We start from the raw sequence: 25,125 nt of genomic DNA, 5'->3' as shown, positions 1-25,125 counted from the left end.
CAGGGTATTTGTTCATATAGGGATAGTGGAAGCAGGCCAACTCATACTTACCTGACAGGGGAGGCACCATGATCATTTAGGTGGTCCTCCCAAGGTGAGGCTCATCCATTGCACTGCGGGTGGGTTGACCCCTGCGATTTCCCCAAATGCGGGAAACTCGACTGTATAATTTGTGATACTGGGGGATTGCGTTCGTGCTATCCCCCGAATATTTAAGGAAAAAATAGGTTTGCTGTGCTTTATGAATATCGATAAGATCTGTAATCTCATGTGAATCTTAGTCCCTAATCACTCTCTCCCTAATCCCCCATTAATGCAACTGAGGTGCTTGCGTCCGGGGGTGGAATTCCTTTCCAGCTCAGACCCTGCTTGCTTGCCCATCGCCACATATATAGCCTTGTTGTAGCTGCTTTCTCGCAAGTTTAACAGTTCCACTGCTGGATTATATTTTTTCCACCTGAGGACGACTGCTTGTATTGCGATCGACACGTCGTGATTTATTTTAATTCATACCAACGTGGCTTTACCGAAATAACCAAAGAGTATAGATAACACAGTCAAATTATCCATAATAGAGGTTTGTTGGGTGGTTGGCGGGTTTAACGACACATTTATATATTGACGAGATCTAACCCAAAACACCTCTATTTTGGATGATATTGGTCCCGAAAGCCTACGTGTAATAATTACATTATTTTTGATTCAGCCTTGCAAACCAGATTTGTTGGTGATTGGCCAGTGGCATGGTGAAAAGCTGATCATCTTGCTGGTTTAACATGCAAAAAATACTGTGAAAACAAATTCAGCGCAATTTACTAAACACCTTATGCTTTGCTGTCACAGGCTATGAGTTATATCGGTTGATAATAATGTTTATGAAAATAAGAACGGTGCCTTTTTATAGTCGTGGCATATAAAACAATGCCATTACTTCCTTAACTCTTAAATGGCAACTATATCTTGAGTCAACATTACCCAGAATGCTATGGAGAAATTTATTCGTAAACTATGCCTTAGCTCACAAAATTTGAAATTTACAAATAAGTGTATATTTTCGTAACTTGTTATTTGTAGTTTTTTAAACGACAGTGTTTATTTTTTAATCATTTTTAAGTATCGCCACGTAAAAGATTTATAATGCCCATAGAGTAGAGGTACAGGGTATTTGTTCATATAGGGATAGTGGAAGCAGGCCAACTCATACTTACCTGACAGGGGAGGCACCATGATCATTTAGGTGGTCCTCCCAGGGTGAGGCTCATCCATTGCACTGTGGGTGGGTTGACACCTGCGATTTCCCCAAATGCGGGAAACTCGACTGTATAATTTGTGATACTGGGGGACTGCGTTCGCGCTATCCCCTGAATATTTAAGGACAAAATAGGTTTGCTTTGCATTATGAATATCGATAAGATCTGTAATCTCATGTGAATCTTAGTCCCTAATCACTCTCTCCCTAATCACTCTCTCCCTAATCCCCCATTAATGCAACTGAGGTGCTTGCGTCCGGGGGTGGAATTCCTTTCCAGCTCAGACCCTGCTTGCTTGCCCATCGCCACATATACAGCCTTGTTGTAGCTGCTTTCTCCTAAGTTCAACAGTTCCACTGCTGGATTATATTTTTTCCGCCTGAGGACGACTGCTTGTATTGCGATCGACACGTCGTGATTTATTTTAATTCATACCAACGTGACTTTACCGAAATAACCAAAGAGTATAGATAACACAGTCAAATTATCCATAATAGAGGTTTGTTGGGTGGTTGGCGGGTTTAACGACACATTTATATATTGACGAGATCTAACCCAAAACACCTCTATTTTGGATGATATTGGTCCCGAAAGCCTACGTGTAATAATTACATTATTTTTGATTCAGCCTTGCAACCAGATTTGTTGGTGATTGGCCAGTGGCATGGTGAAAAGCTGATCATCTTGCTGGTTTAACACGCAAAAAATACTGTGAAAACAAATTCAGCGCAATTTACTAAACACATTATGCTTTGTTCTTCATAGACTATGAGTTATATCGGTTGATAATAATGTTTATGAAAATAAGAACGGTGCCTTTTTATAGTCGTGGCATATAAAAAAATGCCATTACTTCCTTAACTCTTAAATGGCAACTAATATCTTGAGTCAGCATTACCCAGAATGCTATGGAGAATTTTACTCGTAAACTATGCCTTAGCTCACAAAATTTGAAATTCCCAAATAAGTGTATATTTTTGTAACTTGTTATTTGCAGTTTTTTAAACGACAGTGTTTATTTTTTTAATCATTTTTAAGTATCGCCACGTAAAAGATTTATAATGCCCATAGAGAAGAGGTACAGGGTAGTTGTTCATATAGGGATAGTGGAAGCAGGCCAACTCATACTTACCTGACAGGGGAGGCACCATGATCATTTAGGTGGTCCTCCCAGGGTGAGGCTCATCCATTGCACTGCGGGTGGGTTGACCCCTGCGATTTCCCCAAATGTGGGAAACTTGACTGTATAATTTGTGATACTGGGGGACTGCGTTCGCGCTATCCCCCGAATATTTTAGGAAAAAATAGGTTTGCTGTGCTTTATGAATATCGATAAGATCTGTAATCTCATGTGAATCTTAGTCCCAAATCACTCTCTCCCTAATCCCCCATTAATGCAACTGAGGTGCTTGCGTCTGGGGGTGGAATTCCTTTCCAGCTCAGACCCTGCTTGCTTGCCCATCGCCACATATATAGCCTTGTTGTAGCTGCTTTCTCGCAAGTTCAACAGTTCCACTGCTGGATTATATTTTTTCCGCCTGAGGACGACTGCTTGTATTGCGATCGACACGTCGTGATTTATTTTAATTCATACCAACGTGACTTTACCGAAATAACCAAAGAGTATAGATAACACAGTCAAATTATCCATAATAGAGGTTTGTTGGGTGGTTGGCGGGTTTAACGACACATTTATATATTGACGAGATCTAACCCAAAACACCTCTATTTTGGATGATATTGGTCCCAAAAGCCTACGTGTAATAATTACATTATTTTTGATTCAGCCTTGCCAACCAGATTTCTTGGTGATTGGTCAGTGGCATGGTGAAAAGCTGATCATCTTGCTGGTTTAACACGCAAAAAATACTGTGAAAGCAAATTCAGCACAATTGACTAAACACCTTATGCTTTGCTGTCACAGGCTATGAGTTATATCGGTTGATAATAATGTTTATGAAAATAAGAACGGTGCCTTTTTATAGTCGTGGCATATAAAAAAATGCCATTACTTCCTTAAGTCTTAAATGGCAACTATATCTTGAGTCAACATTACCCAGAATGCTATGGAGAATTTTACTCGTAAACTATGCCTTAGCTCACAAATTTGAAATTTCCAAATAAGGGTATATTTTCGTAACTTGTTATTTGTAGTTTTTTAAACGACAGTGTTTATTTTTAAATCATTTTTAAGTATCGCCACGTAAAAGATTTATAATGCCCATAGAGTAGAGGTACAGGGTATTTGTTCATATAGGGATAGTGGAAGCAGGCCAACTCATACTTACCTGACAGGGGAGGCACCATGATCATTTAGGTGGTCCTCCCAGGGTGAGGCTCATCCATTGCACTGCGGGTGGGTTGACCCCTGCGATTTCCCCAAATGCGGGAAACTCGACTGTATAATTTGTGATACTGGGGGACTGCGTTCGCGCTATCCCCCGAATATTTAAGGAAAAAATAGGTTTGCTTTGCATTATGAATATCGATAAGATCTGTAATCTCATGTGAATCTTAGTCCCTAATCACTCTCTCCCTAATCACTCTCTCCCTAATCCCCCATTAATGCAACTGAGGTGCTTGCGTCCGGGGGTGGAATTCCTTTCCAGCTCAGACCCTGCTTGCTTGCCCATCGCCACATATATAACCTTGTTGTAGCTGCTTTCTCGCAAGTTCAACACTTCCACTGCTGGATTATATTTTTTCCGCCTGAGGACGACTGCTTGTATTGCGATTGACACGTCGTGATTTATTTTAATTCATACCAACGTGACTTTACCGAAATAACCAAAGAGTATAGATAACACAGTCAAATTATCTATAATAGAGGTTTGTTGGGTGATTGGCGGGTTTAACGACACATTTATATATTGACGAGATCTAACCCAAAACACCTCTATTTTGGATGATATTGGTCCCGAAAGCCTACGTGTAATAATTACATTATTTTTGATTCAGCCTTGCAAACCAGATTTGTTGGTGATTGGCCACTGGCATGGTGAAAAGCTGATCATCTTGCTGGTTTAACACGCAAAAAAATGTGAAAACAAATTCAGCGCAATTTACTAAACACCTTATGCTTTGCTGTCACAGGCTATGAGTTATATCGGTTGATAATAATGTTTATGAAAATAAGAACGGTGCCTTTTTATAGTCGTGGCATATAAAACAATGCCATTACTTCCTTAACTCTTAAATGGCAACTATATCTTGAGTCAACATTACCCAGAATGCTATGGAGAAATTTATTCGTAAACTATGCCTTAGCTCACAAAATTTGAAATTTACAAATAAGTGTATATTTTCGTAACTTGTTATTTGTAGTTTTTTAAACGACAGTGTTTATTTTTTTTTATAATTTTTAAGTATCGCCACGTAAAACATTTGTAATGCCCATAGAGGAGAGGTACAGGGTATTTGTTCAGATAGGGATAGTGGAAGCAGGCCACCTCATACTTGACATGGGAGGCACCATGATCATTTAGGTGGTCATCCCAGGGTGAGGCTCATCCATTGCACTGCGGGTGGGTTGACCCCTGCGATTTCCCCAAATGCGGGAAACTCGACTGTATAATTTGTGATACTGGGGGACTGCGTTCGCGCTATCCCCCGAATATTTAAGAAAAAAATAGGTTTGCTTTGCATTATGAATATCGATAAGATCTGTAATCTCATGTGAATCTTAGTCCCTAATCCCTCTCTCCCTAATCCCCCAATAATGCAACTGAGGTGCTTGTGTCCGGGGGTGGAATTCCTTTCCAGCTCAGACCGTGCTTGCTTGCCCATCGCCACATATATAGCCTTGTTGTAGCTGCTTTCTCGCAAGTTCAGCAGTTCCTCTGCTGGATTATATTTTTTCAGCCTGAGGACGACTGCTTGTGTTGCGATCGAAATCTCGTGATTTATTTTATTTTATACCTACGTGGCTTTTCCGAAATAACCAAAGAGTATGCATAACACAGTTAAATTATCCATAATAGAGGTTTGTTGGGTGGTTGGCGAGTTTAACGACACATTTATATATTGACGAGATCTAACCCAAAACACCTCTATTTTGGATGATAATGGTCCCGAAAGCCTACGTGTAATAATTAAATTATTTTAGATTCAGCCTTGCAAACCAGATTTGTTGGTGATTGGCCAGTGGTATGGTGAAAAGCTGATCATCTTGCAATTTACTAAACACGTTATGCTTTGCTGTCACAGGCTATGAGTTATATCGGTTGATAATAATGGTTATGATAATAAGAAGGGTGCCTTTTTATAGTAGTGGGATGTAAAAAATGCAATTACTTCCTTAACTTAAGGTAAACCCTCTTAAATGGCAACTTCATCTTGAGTCCACATTACCCAGAATGCTATTGAGAATTTTACTCGTAAGCTATGCCTTAGCTAGCAAAAAATTAAAATTTCGAAATAAGTGTATATTTTCGTAGCGTGTTATTTGTAGTTTTTTAAAAGACAGTGTTTATTTATTAAGTATCGTCACGTGAAAGCTTTTTAAGGGCGCATAGAGTAGAGCTACAGGGTTTTTGTTCGTATAGGGATAGTTGGAACAGCCCAACTCATACTTATCTGATAGGGGAGGCACCATGATCACTTAGGTCGTCCTCCCAGGGCGAGGCTCATCTATTGCGCTGCGGGCAAGGGTGGGAAAAACCCGATTATTTTGCCTGACAAATCTCGTTATTGGTTTTAGTGGAATTAAACCTGATTTTGCCGATTAAAACCTGTTTTGATTATCGGCGTCTCGAGCACACTTCAATCCTGCTCCTCGTCTTCGTCCGCTCCCTCTTCGTCGTCGCTCTCGCTGCTGTTGTCGGTCGTCGGGCGTCGGGTAGTCGTGGAACGCGTTGAGGTTCGACTTAATGAAGACGAGCTTCTCGACTATGTTGGGCGCCAGGCTGTTCCTCAACTTGGAATGGATAAATCCCATAGTCGAGAAGTTTTGCTCAGACGCGGTGGTCGACGTGGCCATGCTGAACGCACCGCGTGACTCACGAGCATGGCGGCTGAGCCCGGGCCCCAGCCCGAACGCCGCTAATGGGTGCGTGCGACTGAAATCCCGACTTAACTTTAATAAATCAGAATAAAACCGGATTTGGACAGGATCCAGGTGCTCCGGTTTTATAAAAAAAAAAAACGATTAAATCCCGAATGAATAAACGGGCGGTGCCAGCCTTGACTGCGGGTGGGTTGACCCCTGTGATTTGCCCAAATGCGGGAAACTCGACTGTATAATTTGTGATACTGGGGGACTGCGTTCGCGCTATCCCCCGAATATTTAAGGAAAAAAAAGGTTTGTTGTGAATTATTAATATTGGATAAGATCTGTAATCTCATGTGAATCTCTGTCCCTAATCACTCTTTCCCTAATCCCTCTCTCCCTAATCCCCCATTAATGCAACTGAGGTGCTTGCGTCCGGGGGTGGAATTCCTTTCCAGCTCAGACCCTGCTTGCTTGCCCATCGCCACATATATAGCCTTGTTGTAGCTGCTCTCTCGCAAGTTCAGCAGTTCCACTGCTGGATTATATTTTTTCCGCCTGAGGACGACTGCTTGTGTTGTGATCGAAACGTCGTGATTTATTTTATTTTATACCTACGTGACTTTACCGAAATAACCAAAAAGTATGGATAACACCGTTAAATTATCAATAATATAGGTTTGTTTGGGTGGTTGGCGGGTTTAACGACACATTTATATATTGACGAGATCTAACCCAAAACACCTCTTTTGGATATTGGTCCCGAAAGTCTACGTGTTATAATGAAATTATTTTAGATTCAGCCTCGCAAACCAGATTTGTTAGTGATTAGCCAGTGGCATGGTGAAAAGCTGATCATCTTGCTGGTTTAACACGCAAAAAAATACCGTGAAAACAAATTCAGCGCAATTTACTAAACACCATATGCTTCGCTGTCAATGGCTATGAGTTATATCGATTTATGATAATGTTTATGATAATAAGAACGGTGCCTTGTTATAGTTGTGGCATATAAAAATGCAATTACTTCCTTAACTGAGGGTAAACCCTCTCAAATGGCAACTTTATCTTGAGTCAACATTGCCCAGAATGCTATTGAGAATTTTACTCATAAACTGTGCCTTAGTTAAAAAAATGTTTTAACTTTCCAAATAACTGTATATTTCTGTAACGTTTTATTTGCAGTTTTTTTAAGACAGTGTTTATTTATTAAGTATTGTCACGTAAAAGCTTTTAAGGGCCCATAGAGTAGAGGTACAGGGTATTTGTTCATATAGGGATAGTGGAAGCAGGCCAACTCATACTTATCTGATAGGGGAGGCACCATGATCACTTAGGTGGTCCTCCCAGGGCGAGGCTCATCTATTGCACTGCGGGTGGGTTGACCCCTACGATTTCCCAAAATGCGGGAAACTCGACTGTAACACATTCCTGCGGAGGGAGGTGGTAGGAACGTTGGGTTGCTCGGTGAATGGCCAGGGTTAACGGCGGCGTGGTGTATTCTGAGGGCGGGCACAAGCCAGCGAGAGTAGGTTAAACGTTGAGTTGTATAAGGGCACCACGGGGTGACCAGCCCCTCTCCACCCAGCCCCAACCTCCCCACCCAGTACCTCCCCTCCCCACCTAGCCCCACCCTCCCCACCCAGACCCTCCCACCAGCCCCTCCCCACCCTCCCCTCTCCACCCAGTCCCTCCCTCCATTAGTGGATGCATGACGGACGGTCGGACACAATAATCCCCTGTGGGCTGTTGTAACCAGGAGGTTCCTACCAGTATAATTTGTGGTACTGGGGGACTGCGCTATCCCCCATTTTTAAAGAAAAAAGAGGGTGCTTTGTTCTTGTGATAAATATAATTTCTGGATTGTTGAAAGATAACTGGTAAGCATTTTCATAATTAAAATCAATCTGCCCATTATCTCCCTGCCAGCCAGCAAAAATTTGAATCTTACATATACTGCCCTGCCTTTCTCAACCACGTTCTTCCCTTCTCTGTTCTGTATATCCCAAGTTCTCTCAATTTCTTGCTTTTTCTCTGTGTCTCTATTTCTCTGTCCCCTCTTCTACCTATATCTCTGTATTACACTCCGCCCTCCATTGTATCTCACCCACTTCCCTATCTCTCTCCCTGTTCATCTCTCACGCTTGTTCTCCACATTTCCACCTCTCCCATTCCCATATCATTCTCCCTTGACTCTCTGTAATCCCCCTTCCTAATGTTTGTAACTTTTAATTGCCTTTCCTATTCCCATTTGGCTCTATCTTTCCTCTGTTTCACAACCTTACGCTCTCTCCATCGCCTTGCATGACATCCCTCTTTCTCACACATTGCTCGGGCTACACATCCGGGGTGGAGGGTTGCTGGGGGAGAGAGATGTGATATCAACACGCACAATAACTGCTCAAACGCCAGCCAGCCAGACAGGAATCCAGCCAGGAATCCACTTAGAATACAGTTTTAGATATATAATGTTAGTATGATTTAAATAACTAACTAAATACACATATTCAACTACATGTCCACCAACTTATGAATACATATTTCCATAAGCTATTTTATTTTCATTTGCGTGGGAAAATGGAAGGACCCCATAGCCTAGAGAGAGGTTTCTGTCGGTTAATAGGTTGAGCAGTCAAAGGGGTGAGAGTAATCTCTGGTTTCTCTTCAAAGTGAATACATCTTTCGCCTTTTACTAAAGATTTCCGTGGAGAGGCAGGCGGGTACCCTGTCCGGCAAGCCTGTGGTTGCTTTGCCAATAGATATGGAGATCTGCCAAGCTGTGGAGATGAGCTGGAATGAGCAAGCCACATCGATTACTGCGGAGGTGGAAGCTGCCACAGCTCAATGATCTGGAGTGCAGAAGGAGAGTGCCTTAGCTCAGTCGTCAGTCTCGACTGAGGGGAGTCAGCTGCTGGGGAGGCTGGACGTGCCTGCTGGCCTCGACAGGAGTGCTACGGACAACGGGGAGTCTGCCTGCCAGCGGGCACAGACTGCTAAGGTTAATACAGAACTTGCATCGGCGGAACAGCACCAGGAACGTGCAGGACGTCGGCGCGGTGGGCCGAGAGCAGGCTTCACACCGGATCATGCCAGATACCACAACTGTGTCCGGGTTGCCTTCAAGGAGGACGTGCCTGAAGAGGTGACTATGGACCGCTCGACTTTTGTGCGAACGGTGGTTATGGGAATGCTGCAATTTGAGCCCATGGACCTATTTTTTTCATTGCTTTGCCGGGCGGCAGAGTCTTTGAAGTCAGTTTTAAAATGAGCAATTTACTACAACGCTTTCTGATACGTTTTGAAGAAAAAGCAGGCGAGAGGCCCCTGTCTCTGCTCAAGTTGCATTTGCTGTCAGAATTGGACACGAAAATGGTGACGGTCTTTTTGTACAATGATTCGCTACCGGATCATGATGTGGGGGTGTGGCTGCGACAGCATTGCCATCTGTTGTCAAACTGCAAACGCGTCCAGGACTCACTGGGCATCTGGACTGATGCTAGACAGTGGCGGGTGAGGTTACAGTAAGAGCTGCTGTCGGTGCCCTGAAACACATTCCGAGAGCCCTCAACATTGGTGGTAGTAAAGGCTTCTCGTTGTCTACGAAGGCCAACCCAAGCTCTGCAGCAGGTGCGGTGGTCGGAGTCATCTAGCAGCGGCATGTGAAGCAAGAGTGTGCTACCGCTGCAAGTCTCTGGATCATGCAGTGGATGAGTGCCAATCCCCAGCGCAATGCAACCTTTGTGGAAGCAAAAAACATTTATACATATGCAAATATGGTCGGGCGCGTAAAAACCAGGCTGCTGATGGAGGGTGCAGAAAGAAAGCTGAACCTCTCTTGGAACACACTCCACATTATTTGGCTTCTGACGATGTTGATGGAGCGACAGTCGTCCAGAGAACGCCACTATTGGAGCAGAAGGAAAGAGAGGAGCTGGAAGCGCTGCCTGTGGATGGGGGAGCATCTACGAATCAGCAGGAAGATTGTTCCAAGGCCAATGTGATGGAGGAGGCAGTCTCTGAGCCAATGGTGGCTGACTGGGCTGTGGAAGTTGAGACGACAGAGGGCGATGGACAACGGCAGAAGAAAGTTGACAAGAGAGTGTCATTCGAGAGCACAGGCTGGCAGAAAACAGAGGAAGAGGAGAGCACCGAGTGCCTCATCATGGTCTGTTTCCGGGAAATGCCCCCAATTGTCTGACTCTTCAACAGAAAAACTTGGCTTCATCTGAAGAAGAGATAACAGCCAAGCTGAGCCAAGAGATTGGGTCTTTCCCGAAAACTGTGCATGCCGAGAGTTTGTTGGACCTTGTTGATGAAAATGTCTATTCATTGTTGGAGGACTTTTCTGCTGAGCCGGACTAAACACCCTTAGCCATGGCGCTCTCTGTTGCATCGGTCAACGAGCGGGGAATCTGGGGAGCAGATAAATGTAAAGCAACGATTCATTATTTGCGGACTCTAAAGAGAGACATTTATTTTTTGCAGGAATGTCACCTGCCTTATTCCCTTGACCAGGAAAAACTGACTGAATCCTGGGATAGACAATGTTTTTGGTCTGGGAGCAATGCTAACATGTTCCGGGGTTTCCATCTTCATAGGAAGCCGAAGTGTGGAGTTACAGGAGGCCCAGGAATTTGTTCCTGGCCGACTGCATTATGTCGATGCCATATATAGAGGAACCGCAGTACGTCTGATTAATGTATATGCTCTTACGCAGTGTTCGGAGTGAGTGGTGCTGTGGAGAAATATATCTGCCCTGCTGGTCACACAGAGACATGTTGTTCTGGGTGGAGATTTTAACTGCCCACTCAGCTTATCAGACGTTCTGCCTGCCACTGGGAGTTGGAGGATAGATCCTTCTTCTAGACAGCTCAGTGCTTTAGTCAAGGATTTTGATTTGACTGATATCTTTAGGTTTTTGCACCCAGCACTTCCTGGTTTCACCTGGGTCAGTAGCTCTGGGGCTTTGCATTCGAGAATTGATTTTCTTTTTGTTTCTGCTAAGGTTACAGCGGAGCATGTGGAGACTGTGCCAGTCTCTTTCTCGGATCACAAATTGATTATGGCGAGGATTCAAATCCCTGATGGAGTAATGTTAGGGAAAGGGATCTGGAAATTGAACACGAGATTCCTGGAAGATAAGATGCTGGCGAGGGCCTTCATTCAACATTATGAAGAATGGAGGAGCCTACAGTGTTGTTTCAGCACCATGGCTGAATGGTGGGAGATGGTTGAAAGTCGGACTAGGGGCTTCTATCAGGCACACAGCAAAACGATGAGTGTTAGGAATGAGATGAAGGGCTTAAACGGAATTTGGTTTTCCTATGATGGACGAAATAATGCATTTAAAAAACAAGGTTTCCTTGTCATTTGAAAATCAGGCAGCGCAGTTCGTTTTTAGGGCACGAGTTAGGGCAGTGGAAGAGGGAGAAAACTGTACACGTTTCTTTTTTAAGAAGTGCAGGAAACCCAACAGTGTCATCCATGATCTCGTTAGCCCTAGCCTTGGTAGGCAGATACAGACAGAAGTTATTGTTGAGGTTGCACGAGAGTATTATGCAGACTTCAATAGCCATAAAATATCGGAGGTGGACGCCCGGGACTTTTTTCTTGGGGAAGTTAAATAACAGGTCGAGGCCCCAGATGAGATGAATGAGCAAATACAAATGGAGGAATTGAATAAGGCCGTGAGAGGTTTGCGGCTGCAAAAGACCCCTGGTAGTGACGGGATACCAGCCGAATTTTACGTCAAGTTCTGGGACACTATTAAAGAGGACTTGTTGCAACTATACAGGGGAATCTTGGCTGATGGACCAGTGCCAGAGTCCATGAGGGGAGGGGTTATATCCCTTATATATAAGGGGAAGGGGGCCCGCAGCGACATCGGGAACTGGCGCCCAATTACCCTGTTGAATACAGATTACAAGATCTTGGCCAAAACCATTGCGGCACGATTGGGAAGTCTGGTGGCTGAAGTAACACAAGCAGACCAAACATGTGCTGCCCCAGGCAGACACACTCTAGGGAAGTCCTAGAGTCCACAATAGAAGGGGGAGGGGCGCTTGGGCTCCTTAGTTTAGATCAGGAGAAAGCTTTTGACCGCATATCACACGACTACTTGTTTTCGGTGTTGACTCGTATGGGGATAGGTGAACAATTGGTTGGTTGGGTACAAAAGTTATACAGTAATCTTTCTAGTAGATTTTTGATAAATGGGGCCCTGTCTGAAGCTGTTCCAGTTAGATCGGGTGTGAGGCAAGGGTGCCCCGTGTAACCAGTCTTGTTTGTTATTTGCATGGAACCTTTTGCCCAGGCTGTCAGAGCCAGTCAGAGGATTCGAGGGGTGTTCATCCCGGGGAGTGGAGAGCAGGTAACAATAACTCTGTATATTGATGATATCGTGGTGTTCTGTAGGGATGTCTCCTCAGTTTGGGGGGTTTTGGAGTTAGCAAGACTTTTTCACTTAGCCTCAGGATCTAGGATTAACCTGAGTAAGAGTGAGATTATGTTTTTTGGAAACCCTAAGCTCTTCGAAGGTTGCCCGACAGAGCTGAGAGTACAGGTGGAAGGGATTAGGATATTGTGGGTCACCTTTTATCTAAATGATTCTGGGAAAATAAACTGGAGGGAAAAGGTAAAGGTTGTTAAGGGCAGGCTGGTCATATGGATGACCAGAAGCCTTACTAAGGAAGGGAAGATTTTGGTTTTGAAAGCAGAAATGTTACCTGTGCTCAATTACCTGGCATACATTTTTCCGCCAGGTGCACAAACGTTGCATTACTGTATATTGAGATGCTGTTTTTCTGGTTCATCTGGGGGGTGGGATGGACCGGGTAAAGAGGGAGACCATGTATACAAATCCTGCGAACGGTGGGAGGGGAGCCCCTAACGTCGCACGTACTAATCTTTGTTTGTAATACAATTCGCTTGTTTTTTGCAGATGGGCTCCAGGCAAAAGCCTCATATTTTGTTGCGATATAGACTGGCATGGCACCTGCGTAGATTAGGGATGGCTTCACTGCCTCTTTGTACGCCCCTTGCGTGGAAGCAAGGGTGGCTATGTGCTGCGGTTAGCAAGTACATTGCAGAATATGCGCCGGCCCTTGTAAGAGATTCGTGGCTCCCACGAAGTGTTCTTGCTGAGATTGTCAAGAAGGATGCCTGCGAAGGGGTACCAGGTGCACGGAGTGTCCTTCACCAGCAAATATGGGGGAACGTGTCTTCTGAGGCACTAACTAAGGTGCAAAGAAATATATATATTGGCTGGTGGTCTGGGATAGGCTGGCATGCAGGGCGTTTATGCATTCACGCCAATTGGCCCGCACCCCTAAGTGACCAAGGGGCTGTAGTGCATTTGACTACGCAGGTGTTGTGTTTGTGCGATGTTCTTTTGCGAAAAAAGTGTGGGAGCTGTGCCAGCCTTTGTTAACACCTTTCTATCCTGTCATGGTTAATGTGCAAAGCATATTTTGGGGAGTCTTTCGGCGGAGGGCAGTAAGGGCCTGGGCTCAGGCATGGGCCCTTGTGGAAGGCGCGAGGTTTGATGACCAGGGGCACCTATATGACACATTCAGATGTTTACCGCCTGACCTGCAGGCTGCTTTGGCGGATGGTAGAGGTGGATACGGCAAGAATGGGCAGTGAGGAAGCAAAAAATAAATGGCAGTGGCCTCCGCTTCCATGCCGCACATGTTGATAAAGGCAGCACTTATAAAAAATAAATGTAGCCATAGTACTGGAATTGAGGAGTGAGACTCGGGTCGGCAATTGCGGATTCTTGTTTGCTATATATCTGATAGACCAGGAAAGAGTGTTGTGGTTGTCAGTATTTTCCATGTGTTGTGGAATTGTGGGGGATTCTGTATCGGTGGCAATGTCCTCTCGTGGGTTATATGGAATCTGTTGACTGTATATAATTAAAATAAAAGCTTTTAAATACCTTTACTAAAGATGTCCGTGGAGAGGAGCACCGTAATGAGTGTAAACTATTTTGTTGCCCTTCAGTGGAAGGACTCTCCATTTTAATAAAAACAGAATCTGTAATTTTCAAGTGTCACGTTGACAATTTCACATTCCTCAATTAATCGTATCTTCTTCGATAATGAACTACAATATTGGACAATCTCCATGAAGTGTCAACACTATGTAAACATCAAATATGACTTCACAAAGCTCTGCCCCCCCCAAAAAAAACATATTTCAATTTTGAAAATAAAAAAATGCTTCAAAACACTTTAAACTATTTTCATTATAGTGCGTATTTAATGTGGTGATACACTCTGATGTTGGTTGTAGTAGGAAACACGTATTAAAAAAGAGGCGTTGGAAAGCTGAAATTTAGAATAAGATTCACTTGAAAATATTCAACATCTAACTAAAACTGCAGATGTTCAGAATATTATATTGAAATTCTCTTATAATTATAAAATATTAAAAGTAATTATAACTATAAAAAAAAATACTTGAAACTTTGTAGTAGAACGAAGCAAAATGGAGACTACAATTATAACAATCACAAATTCATTCCACAGAATGACAAGCCCTGGTAGAATAATTAGAATCAAAATGTTTAATAACAATCAGTCAAAAAATTTAGAAAATGTATGCTTCTCCATTCTCCCATGGAGAAGCAAAATGCACCTTCATGGAATAAATAAAAAGTGACCTTAGTAAATTTAAATAATCAAATAGTTAATAATGAAAATTAATAAAAATTAGTTTTGTTATGACAATTCTATATTTATTTAATATTGCGCATTTTTACGTGACGTCACGTTTCTCACCGCCTCCCCCACTCGTCACACATCGTCACAAATGTCTGATCCCCCTCCCCCCCCTAGGTGTGTGACATCATTTATGGACGGTCCCTTTAAAAATAAATATACGCAGCACAGTGCTACATCTGTACGGGACATCACTGCAAAACAGCCCCCCCCCCCTCATTAATAATCATGAGTGGGTGGATTTTAACACTCCCGCAGGTCGAGCGGAAATTTAAAAAAATTACACCAATTCGTTTGAAATTTGACGTTTCTTTATTAAAAGGTCACCAAATAAATAATTATACGCAGTTGTGGTGCCACGACAGCGAAGCCGCTCCGTGGGAGCCGTGCCTGCAACGGGGGTGCTGCGACAGAAGCCACCCGGCTGCCGTCACAGCGCTTCCCCCGCCACCCTCCACGTGAACACACACACACACTCTCGTAGGGCCTCGCGGGGGGGGGGGGCACCTGCCTCTGAGTTTTCACCGGAGGGCCCCCCTCGTGGGGGTGCTCCACGGTTTCTCAGGGCCAGGGAATTGGCAGACCCCCCCCCCCCAGGCCGAATGGCACTGCGGCGCCGTGGATTGACTTAAAATTGCACGGCCACGGCGAACTATTGAGAACCGCAGTGAGGAAACACGAACCAGAGCAGTCAGATCCAGTTCCCAGCAAAAGCCAAGTGCAACATCGTCTTTCCGTGACTTCCAACACCACGAGGTCGGATCATAAGTACGAAGAGGAGAGGTAAGGCAAAGGGGAATATCTAATAGAGAGAGTGAATAGGGAGAGGACAGGCTAATTGAGTCTTAGACCGTAGAGAGATAGGTTAGATCTGCCCTGCTGATCCACACTGACACAGATAGGTTGGCTGCATTAAACGAGGAATAAATTGCCAGTAGACATTAAACTTTGTCGTGCTGTCTCTGTGGGTAAGGAGGGGGGTGCCTGGTGTTGTGAGCCCGTGCGTTGTGGTGTCCTGTGTATTCTACCCGCGTGGGTACTCTCGCCGCTGCGCAGCTCGTGGTTGGCGTGTACGAGAAGGGCACCGCGGTGTAGTTGCGAGGTGGTTAGTACAGCTGTTAAATCATGCCGCGAGGAGCAGTAGCGAGGGGGGGAGAAGAGGAGAGCGGGGGGGGGCACAGGAGAACGAGGCGTCGAGGGGCAGCAGCCCCAACACAGTAACAAAGTGTATTTGGTGTCTATATTTATTTCTTCAGCACTTGAAACAAAGGTAAGTGTAATTTTTGCTTCTAAATTATTATAAAATATATACATTTCTCCGTGATTTTACAGACATTGAATCGAATTCAAATTGATTACAACCCCAGCGAGCGAAATCAGAGCAGTGATTTAGAACTAATTGAAGGTGAGTTAAATGCAGTGCTACAGTCACATGAAGTTAGGCGTTTGATGACGTAGTTTTGTGCAAGAATCACTGCCATTAATACAGTACAAGAGATTCACACAAAATATCGTATACCGAGGTTTCATTTTTTAAGTTCAGAAAAAAATGTATTTACGTGCAACAACTAAATTTCTTTACAATCACACAAGAAAACGTAAATGTACATATTTAATATTGCAGCTTCCGTCCTTGGACGGGCAAAAGGCTACATGAAGGTCAGTTAAATACAGTGCTACAGTGACATGAAATGAGGTGTTTTATGACATAGTTTGTGCAAGATTCACTGCCATTAATAGTGCTACAGTGAAATGCAGTGTAGTATTAGATGGCATTCTTTCGTGCAAGATTCACTGCCATTAAATTTACACAACATACAATTATACTCTGCTCAATTTTTTCGTAAATATTACAGTTTCTGTCCTAGGACAGGCAAAAGCCTAGTTTTAAATAATGATGAGTGATTATCCAGCGTTTTTGAAAATCCGGTGCCCCCTTCAATGATCTCCTGCACCTTTTTCAAAAAGGATTGTAGATGTGAAATTAGGAATGAGAATTTGGTTTTCCCCTTACAGTATTCAATCGTTATTCACGATTTTGGCTATCCGCGAATCGCACCTGGAACTCTACACGACTACATTGCGAGAGCGAGAGAGAAAAAGTTACAAGATAAAGTGATGAGAGAATGTGGTCGGCCCAGGACTACCGGATAATGTTGGAAGCTGGATAATCTCGCGCCGGATAATTGATGATCAACTGTTTTTATTTATGTCCATGTCCTTGCTGGCTGCAAACTCTCATGATGCTCCTCTCTCTCATTCCTCTGCTAACTCACCAAACATACTCTCGTCCCTGCAGCTTGTAACGTGCTTTTACATTTAAGTCACCCAATACAATATTGCAACGAGTTGTACCCTTTTGGAATATTTGTTTAATTTCTTCATACGTTTAAAATACTCTTGCAATCATCATTGCTCATCATATCCAGCATTCAAATTATATTTTAGTTCGTGAAAAACTGAAGACAATTCTTTTTTTTGAAACAATATATTAAAATTGAAAGGAAATACTCCATTGCAGATTAGAAATGTCATCAAAAGGAGACACAATTTCATCAATTATTCAAGGCGCCATAAGAATTGTTTTACAAATATTGTATAGTACTGGTTAACCAAAGGCATACATATAAATGGAGTAAATGTTAACCAGATTATATTTTGCTGATGACACGGCCATTACAACAAGCAATCGACATAAACTACAGGAAATTATCCAACTTAAATATTTACCGGATTGTAACAAAGACCGGGCAATTTTACCACACAAGCCATCAACATAACCAAAGTCCTGCTCACCTATCCCCGCACGTGTATTTGCATCCGGGAGCAACGATGAAGATCTGCATCCATCCTGACCTGCACCCACCATTTCCTTACCCCAGCTGTTTAAATCCTCATCTGTGCCTTTATCACATCCAAACTCGAATATTGCAACGCTCTGTCTCTGGCATCGTCAAATTCCTAATTTACAAGCTGAATATGATACAAAATGCGGCTTTCCAAATTCCTCACTGACACCCGTAAATGAGACCACATCACCTTAATCCTCCCATCCATGCACTGACTATCAAACCAATTCCAGTTAACTTCTAAGTGCACACTCAGCATCTTCAACGTCCTTTGTAGACTTGCCCCTACTTACGTATTCCCTCTCATCTCACGCTACTCCCCTCCAACTATTTTCTGCTCCAGCAACCAAGGTTTTATGTCAAACCCCCAATGGGAAGTCGATCATTCTCGTCTGCTGCCCCAGAGTTTGAACTCCCTTTCCCCAGACATACGTGGTGTCAACTCCCTGCCCCTGTTCAAGTCCAGACTCAAGATCTACATTTACACCTTTGCCTAAGACTAACAGTCTCTACGAAATAAATAACATTTATTTCCCTAGTCTTGAGATGCCGTTGCATTCAGATTCTGTATAAATCCATGTTTATTGTGTTGCAAGAATTGTGTAAACGTTTAAATATAGGCCACCTCGTACATAGAGAAACAAATGTTATAGGCAACGGTGAAGCTATAATGTTGTGAAAATAAACAGAAAACACAATACACAACAAATAAGAATCTACAGCATTTTCAAAACACAACTAAATCAAAACAATCAATAAAACAGTGCCTCTTGAAAGGATGACCAACAAAGAACTGCATAAAAGTAAGGAATGATGTGAGCAGGCAAGGAAATAAAGATGACTTGCATAGACTAAAAAGACGGGTTTCGCCTGGTGGTTGCCCTTTGGAATATTCAATTCCATGCCCTCTTACTGGTGCAGTAACGGTCATCGTTGTGCTAAGGTGAATCTTAGCAGTGCAGAAGTTCAAGCTTTGGAAGTTCGATATGCAGGTGGCAGCAAAAAAACAATGACTGGGATTTCAAAAGGAGACGCTGCATGCGGGAGGGGAGTAGACAAGATGGGATGAAAGATGCAAGTCAGATGACAGCATACATCGAGGGTCTTGACGACGGTGATAATTATCTTGTAGTTTTTAAAACTGACTTCTTTAGAGCTGCTTTTGGTGTTTAGTTTGTTGTCCTTCCCCTCCGATTAGCTCGGTTGGCTACGTATGGTCGGACAGAAGTTCAACATACATGCATTGTAGTTGATCCAGGATGAGATTGGGAGACGTATGTGAAGATTGGGATGACGTGGTCTCATTTATGGATAACTGTGCAGGAGGCATTATTGATGAGTAATTGCAGTACTAGTTGAAATGTCTTGCTGCCAAGGAACTCGGCAATGAATGGAGAAAGGTAGTGGTGGATGTGGGAAACCGCTGTGCAGATACAGAAGGTAGGAGTGCCTGCGTTGCTGAGTAGCATGATAGCGAGAGCTCAAAATAAATGCAGACCAGCAAGCTTTCAGATGTTCTTTGCCATCGTCCGAACTATGGATAATTACTCACACTGGAGTCTTTCTTGAGTGGACAATGCAAAATTTGTTCTCAAAACATTATGTAAACATAAAACAAGTAATGAATGTGCAATACTCTGACAATGAGGGTTTTCACATAAAATTACTGTACAACAAACCACTGCTGTCACCATCGTCGGCCTGTGTTGTTGGGCGCTGAAGTTAAGTACATGAGATCAAATGTGCTACATGACCCACATGACCTGGTTTCAGCCAATCAGCCAATTGTCGGGGAGGCTGACCTCCGACTCCCCGCTCCCTTGGGATCCGAGGCTCTCCTCTCCCGTACTCGGGGGAGGGTTACTGCACCCCGGCTCGCCTACTTTCACCGTCGTCGTTCGAGGCATGACCCGCGGCTGGCGCTTAGCCACCGGGGTCAGTCCACACACCCTCTACGTACCCAGGCACTAAGAAATCCGACGCTGCTACCTGCCCGGCGCTGCGCACCAATCGCATGCGCGGGACTCGGGGTCGGGGGTCAGAGGGCAGGGGCGTCACCCGTGCGTGCGCAGCCGATTGGAGGAGGTACCACGGAGCCGATTTAAAGACCGTGTAAACAACCTCGCGTGTGCGCCGCCCGTGCCCTTCTCGCCCTCGCTAACCACGAGCTACGCCGTTAATCTTGCGTACACGATGTTCGTTTACCTCGCATACACGTTAGCTACGAGTCACACGTAGCGGCGAGCGTACCCAAACGGGTAGAATACCCGCTGGTGCGCGAACACAGGGCACTCCAACGAGTAGGCTCACGGGTTTAACGTGCGCGGCGAGCGCGCACACGCTGGCAAAATACATGCCAGCGATCAGTCGGGGGTAAATACAGTGCACCCTGGCGATCCGACTCACGACACCCCACCCTCCTCTCCGTACTCACAGAGACAACACGACACGGTTTATCCTCTACTGACGATATATTCCCCGCGAATGAACAAACTAAACTACGCGTGTCAGTGTGGGCCAGCAGGGCAGGTATAACCTACCCCCCCCGTGGTTAAATTTCTATTTAAAGCTTTCGTGACTGCAAGGATGCATCTTCTTTGGTTCTTTCGGTAAAGTCACGTAGAATGAGAATAAAATAATAAATTAATAAAATAAAATAAAACAATAAAATTCTCACGACGTTTCGGCCACAACACAAGTGGCCTTCTTCAGGTGAAAGGAACAGACCTGCCGGGACGACAGAGCTACAATGAACCTTGTTAAGATTCGTAGCGTATTTTAATTTGGTTTAGAGAAGTGAGGCACCTTGACAAAGGGGTTTACATATCAAACAGGAGTTTTTAGCATTGAAACAGTTGAGGGATTAGCTTGTTACTGGTCATAGAAATAGCTATGTTAAAGTCAAAGCTTACACATCCACAGAGGTGCCTCAGAGGTGCCTCTGTGGATGTGTAAGCTTTGACTTTAACATAGCTATTTCTATGACCAGTCACAAGCTAATCACTCAGCTATTTCAATGCTAAATTCTCCTGTTTGATATGTAAACCCCTTTGTCAAGGTGCCTCACTTCTCTAAATCAGCTTAAAAGACGCTACGAATCTTAACGTTCATTGAAGCTCTGTCGTCCCGACAGGTCTGTTCCTTTCACCTGAAGAAGGCCACTTGTGTTGTGGCCGAAACGTCGTGAGAATTTTATTGTGTTATTTTTTTTTTATTATTTTATTCTCATTCTACGTGACTTTACCGAAAGAACCAAAGAAGATACCCCCGGTGGTCTGGGACTCTGTCTTGCCTCTCGCTCCACTTACTCTCCCCTAGTTATTAAGCCCAAACTCACCTCTCTCCTACGTGTTCACGGTTCTACTCCGATGTGCAGGAAGCCGTGGAAGGGCGAGGCTGCATACGTAGTCTTCGTGGGGAATGGGGCCTGGCTGCGCAGGGACTCGTCTCACGGACGATCCAGTGGCTGGCGCGATCACTCCTCCGATCTTGACCCCTTGAAGAACACGACTGCTCCTCACTACCTGGTCCACCCCTTTTATTGTCCTTACATCAAAGGTAACGTACCGCTAATCCCCTGGCCTCTCGTCCAATTAGGAGCCTCGGATTTCCCGTTATTTTGTTAATCGGATTAGTGCTCTCTCCGACGTCCGCTTTTTGCTCTTTGAACAAGCGCACACGTCCTACACGGAGAGGAGGGCCCCATGTTTTCCCCGCCGATCGTTACTCTGCCCCACCCTCTACCTGCCTGCTGACCCGTGTCGAGTGTGGATGTTTTCTATCCGCGGTGGCTCAGCAGCCCCCGTCGTGACCATGTCACTACAACCCAGGTCACGGCGCCGCGGTGCGAGTTAGCCTCTGGAGAAGTCGCCCAATTCCCTGGTCGCAGGAAACCGTGAAGCTTGGTCCCATGAGGGGGCTTCTGGGTGAAAACCTGTCGACCAGGTGACCTCCCCTCGATGCTCTGTGTGGGGGTGTGTGTGTGTTCATGTGGGGGGTGGTGAAGGAAGAGCAGCGTCGGCCCCATCGCTCGGAGGTGGCGGCGTCGCGGCCACGGAGTCGTCAGGATGGCCTCGCTGCTGCGGCATCACAGCGGCAGGCGCGGCTCCGACGGAGCGGCTTCGCTGTTGTGGCACCACACAATCACAGAAGGCGCTTTCCACACTGATATTCACTCGCACAGCCCTTTTGTGTGCCCTGGAGTAGTTTTATTGCGTAAAATAAACAAATGCTGGGGTTGATTACAAACAATTACGATATCAACACAAAATCCCAGACTGTGATGGTCAGTCCTAACTTCGCGTCACCCCGAGCGATGTGAGATCTATCAGTGAGAAGACAGCTTACGGGAACCATTGAACAGATGCACGGACGGGCATGCAGCTGCGGTGGCGAGATGTTAACTACCTTGCCTGCTATACACAAGGTCGTAGGTTCAATCCCGACCCTGTCGATGCCAGTATTTTTCGAGTTTGCATGTTATCCCCGTGGCCGCGTGGATTGTACTGTGGGTCCTCTGCTTTAACCCTCTAACATTTAAAAACGTGCGTTTAGAGTATTTGGCTGCTATACATTTCCACATGATAAGCCACTTCGTTGAGCTATCATTTGTGGCCAGGTCACTTCTGAAAAAGAGCTGTGTAGCTCAGTGGGCCTTACCTGGCATACAAAATGCAGAGGGATCGATGCAAGCTAATGATTGTAAAGATTTTGATTTAAAGCTTTCGTGACTGCAGTGATTCATATTCTTGGTTCTTTCGGTAAAGTCACGTTTATTGTTTCCCTTCAACGTGACTTTACCGAAAGAACCAAGAATATGATTGTAAAGATGTATGTGTTACTGTCCATGATGGCAGCGTGATGAACAATGACACGAACAAATGAAATATCAGAATTGCACAAAGCAATCAGAAATCGGCTCTGGTGTGAGCAAAGCACGATGGCACTGAGATGGAGGATGAGGGAAAAAAGGCTGCGTGGAATTGAGAGGACAAGTTGGAAATCTGTAATTTTAAAAAAGATTAAAGCAGACACAAGCGGACAATGAGGAAATGTGTTTGTGTGTGGTGTGTGTTTGATTGTGCATATGCCGGGGTTAGACTGTAATCTTGGTGAGAACTGTATACAGTACGTAATACTTATACAGTAATAATAATGTCAACTTATAATGCGCACAATATTCACTTTTGAAGAGAGAGGAACAGGCCTCGACTGGCCATAGGGCAGCAGTCTGGGCAAATGCCCGGTGGCCCGGTCCATTCCGAGGACCGGTGGGCCGTTCTATGTCGGGAAATTGTAAATGTGATAGGAGTAAAATACTTTTATTTTTTTAAATATGTTATTACCTTGAATGTGTATGCTTATTGGCACTCTCAGTTGGCATTAAGTCCCATATTCGGCAGCCCCAAAGATTATTTCTCACCGGCCCATGTGTTTTTTGGACCCAACCCAATTTGGTAAATGAAGATCGCACGGCAATTTGGGCAACTGTGTTCACAAACGCCAATTTTTTGTCCAAGTCCGGCACTGGAGAGGAACCAGATACATGGAAAGGCAACCACGAAGTCAGCCAGTGCCAACGATTGCACAATCTCGGCAGTCATCTGTATATTAAGGTGTTATTAGCCAATTAATGTGTTTACATGTGGGAGCAAATTGGAGTGCCTGGAGAAACGAACGCGTGGGAGGGGGGCAACCATTGTATCTCATAAAGACGATGACAGGTGGAGTCAATATTTTTTGCTGCACTGCATTCTCTTGGCAAGTCAGGGAATGGGCACCTCGACGCCGACAGGAAAAAAGATCCACAACATCTGTGTTATCCACCAACTTTTGCTGCCACAGTGCTGCATTACAGGCGTGGATAGCCACTACCACCTGGCTAAATAACACCGTAAATGCACCCCCCCCCCCTGCCCCTCGGCCCCCCTAAGTTATTTGATCAACCGTGTCACGATATGGAGTAACAATCCAACTCATAAACCACAACTTATCGATCTTCACAAGCACGACTTTGTGCGCGTGTTGTGAATGTGTGATAACCGATGCTTGTGAAATGGAGCTCTCTCTACGAGCCATTGGTATGCAGTGGGCGGGTGCCGCGTGAGGCAATGTGGGCGCGCGTCCCCTACGTTCACATCAAACATCGCGATCGCCCCTGAGGTGTCCACCTTAATCTGCCTTCAACTAAACGTGTAAGTGGCTCTCCTAGCCGGCATCCAGTCTTCGTCCCTTTGTCCTTTCTCGTCACCTCCTCCCCTCATCCTCCTTTTCCCAAAACCTCATGCCTACCTTGGCTCACCAGCTCGAAGTTACATTGTTAATATTCGAGCTGTCATTGTAATTGGTCACCACGCCACCATCACAGATCTTACGAAAATGCCTCCTCCCATGCATATGTGTGCCCTTGACTGAGCTTACATTTGTCCCTGTGTCCCTATGTGATTTCCTATCTCTCTGTCTCAAACTCTCTGTACAAGCATTTGTGTGTTTCAGTATATATCCAGTATTTTTCATCTTCTATAATTTCTATGTTTTTCTTCATATCAGCAGCTGTGTGACACTGTTTTCTCCCTGTGTGTGCATGTCTTTCCGTATTTTCGCCGTCACTCCCTATCTTTCTCTCATCTCACAACTGAATATATTTACGTTTCACAAGAGGCTATCAAGCATTTCAAGTAAAGAGCGTTGAGAAGGGTTAAGGTGCGGCTCTACAATCGCTCGCTAACATCACCGCTAGCTGAAGGACCTCCGCTACAGCAAACCCTAGAGCAGTGTTATTCATTGCAAGGCCCACGGCCACTAGCGGCCCCTGGTGGCCTTTAGTGCGGTCCCTGACATGCAGCCCGCGACAATACACAACATGTAAAAACACCCCCATCGTGGCTGTCAAACCCATTGGTTTCAAATGTGTGGCAGTAAGTTCTGCCATGGGTTTTGTGTAAATAATTTGTTGTTGTTTTTACTCTTGTCATCCACAATAACGTTTTTTTGGGTTAGATTGCTTAAATATAAATGTGTCGTTAAACCCGCTACCACCAGACACAGCCAATTAGTAAGGTTTGTCACGTAAACAAAATGTGCCAATTAGTTACTGCTTTAGCACATTGGTGTGTTGGAGAGTAATTTGCAAATCTTGTGAGTTTACTATCGACACAATTAATATTTACGCGATCTAACCCTAAAAAACCCTTTATTTTTGATATTGGTCAAGAAAGCCTACTTCGTGTTCAACTTACACGTTCCCACCCTTGCAGTGCCCGGTTACTGCCGACGGCCCTCGGGGCCGTGGTCGTCCTCGTCATCGAGCTGCTGAG

At 44.6% G+C, this 25,125-nt stretch overlaps 1 long non-coding RNA gene, 5 other non-coding genes and 2 pseudogenes across 7 annotated transcripts; all 8 read left to right on the top strand.

The window, feature by feature from the left end:
• Positions 1-43: 43 nt before the first annotated feature.
• Positions 44-207, top strand: LOC116946334 (U1 spliceosomal RNA). The gene has a single exon (XR_004403505.1). It is a non-coding gene; the product is annotated as a U1 spliceosomal RNA (small nuclear RNA).
• A 993-nt stretch (positions 208-1,200) lies between these two features.
• Positions 1,201-1,364, top strand: LOC116946329 (U1 spliceosomal RNA). The gene has a single exon (XR_004403499.1). It is a non-coding gene; the product is annotated as a U1 spliceosomal RNA (small nuclear RNA).
• Positions 1,365-2,374: 1,010 nt separating this feature from the next.
• Positions 2,375-2,538, top strand: LOC116946310 (U1 spliceosomal RNA). The gene has a single exon (XR_004403480.1). It is a non-coding gene; the product is annotated as a U1 spliceosomal RNA (small nuclear RNA).
• Positions 2,539-3,530: 992 nt separating this feature from the next.
• Positions 3,531-3,694, top strand: LOC116946289 (U1 spliceosomal RNA). The gene has a single exon (XR_004403460.1). It is a non-coding gene; the product is annotated as a U1 spliceosomal RNA (small nuclear RNA).
• Positions 3,695-4,702: 1,008 nt separating this feature from the next.
• On the top strand, positions 4,703-4,862 carry LOC116946349 (U1 spliceosomal RNA). The gene has a single exon (XR_004403518.1). It is a non-coding gene; the product is annotated as a U1 spliceosomal RNA (small nuclear RNA).
• A 2,675-nt stretch (positions 4,863-7,537) lies between these two features.
• Positions 7,538-7,664, top strand: LOC116946359 (U1 spliceosomal RNA; annotated as a pseudogene).
• Positions 7,665-8,368: 704 nt separating this feature from the next.
• On the top strand, positions 8,369-22,861 carry LOC142929195 (uncharacterized). 2 transcript variants are annotated; one of them, XR_012945415.1, is made up of 3 exons: positions 8,369-12,607; positions 21,186-21,367; positions 21,816-22,861. It is a non-coding gene; the product is annotated as an uncharacterized LOC142929195 (long non-coding RNA). The 2 variants fall into 2 exon arrangements; XR_012945414.1 differs by lacking the exon at positions 8,369-12,607 and adding an exon at positions 15,318-15,743.
• LOC116946367 (U5 spliceosomal RNA) lies at positions 8,897-8,950 on the top strand (annotated as a pseudogene).
• Positions 22,862-25,125: the final 2,264 nt, after the last annotated feature.

This window comes from Petromyzon marinus, chromosome 26, assembly GCF_048934315.1.
Source record: "Petromyzon marinus isolate PM22_M1 ecotype Great Lakes invasive population chromosome 26, UKy_Petmar_22M1.pri1.0, whole genome shotgun sequence".
In the NCBI taxonomy this organism is placed as follows: domain Eukaryota; kingdom Metazoa; phylum Chordata; class Hyperoartia; order Petromyzontiformes; family Petromyzontidae; genus Petromyzon; species Petromyzon marinus.
The sequence above is the reverse complement of the archived record's forward strand: the minus strand, read 5'-3'. Positions and strand labels throughout refer to the sequence as shown.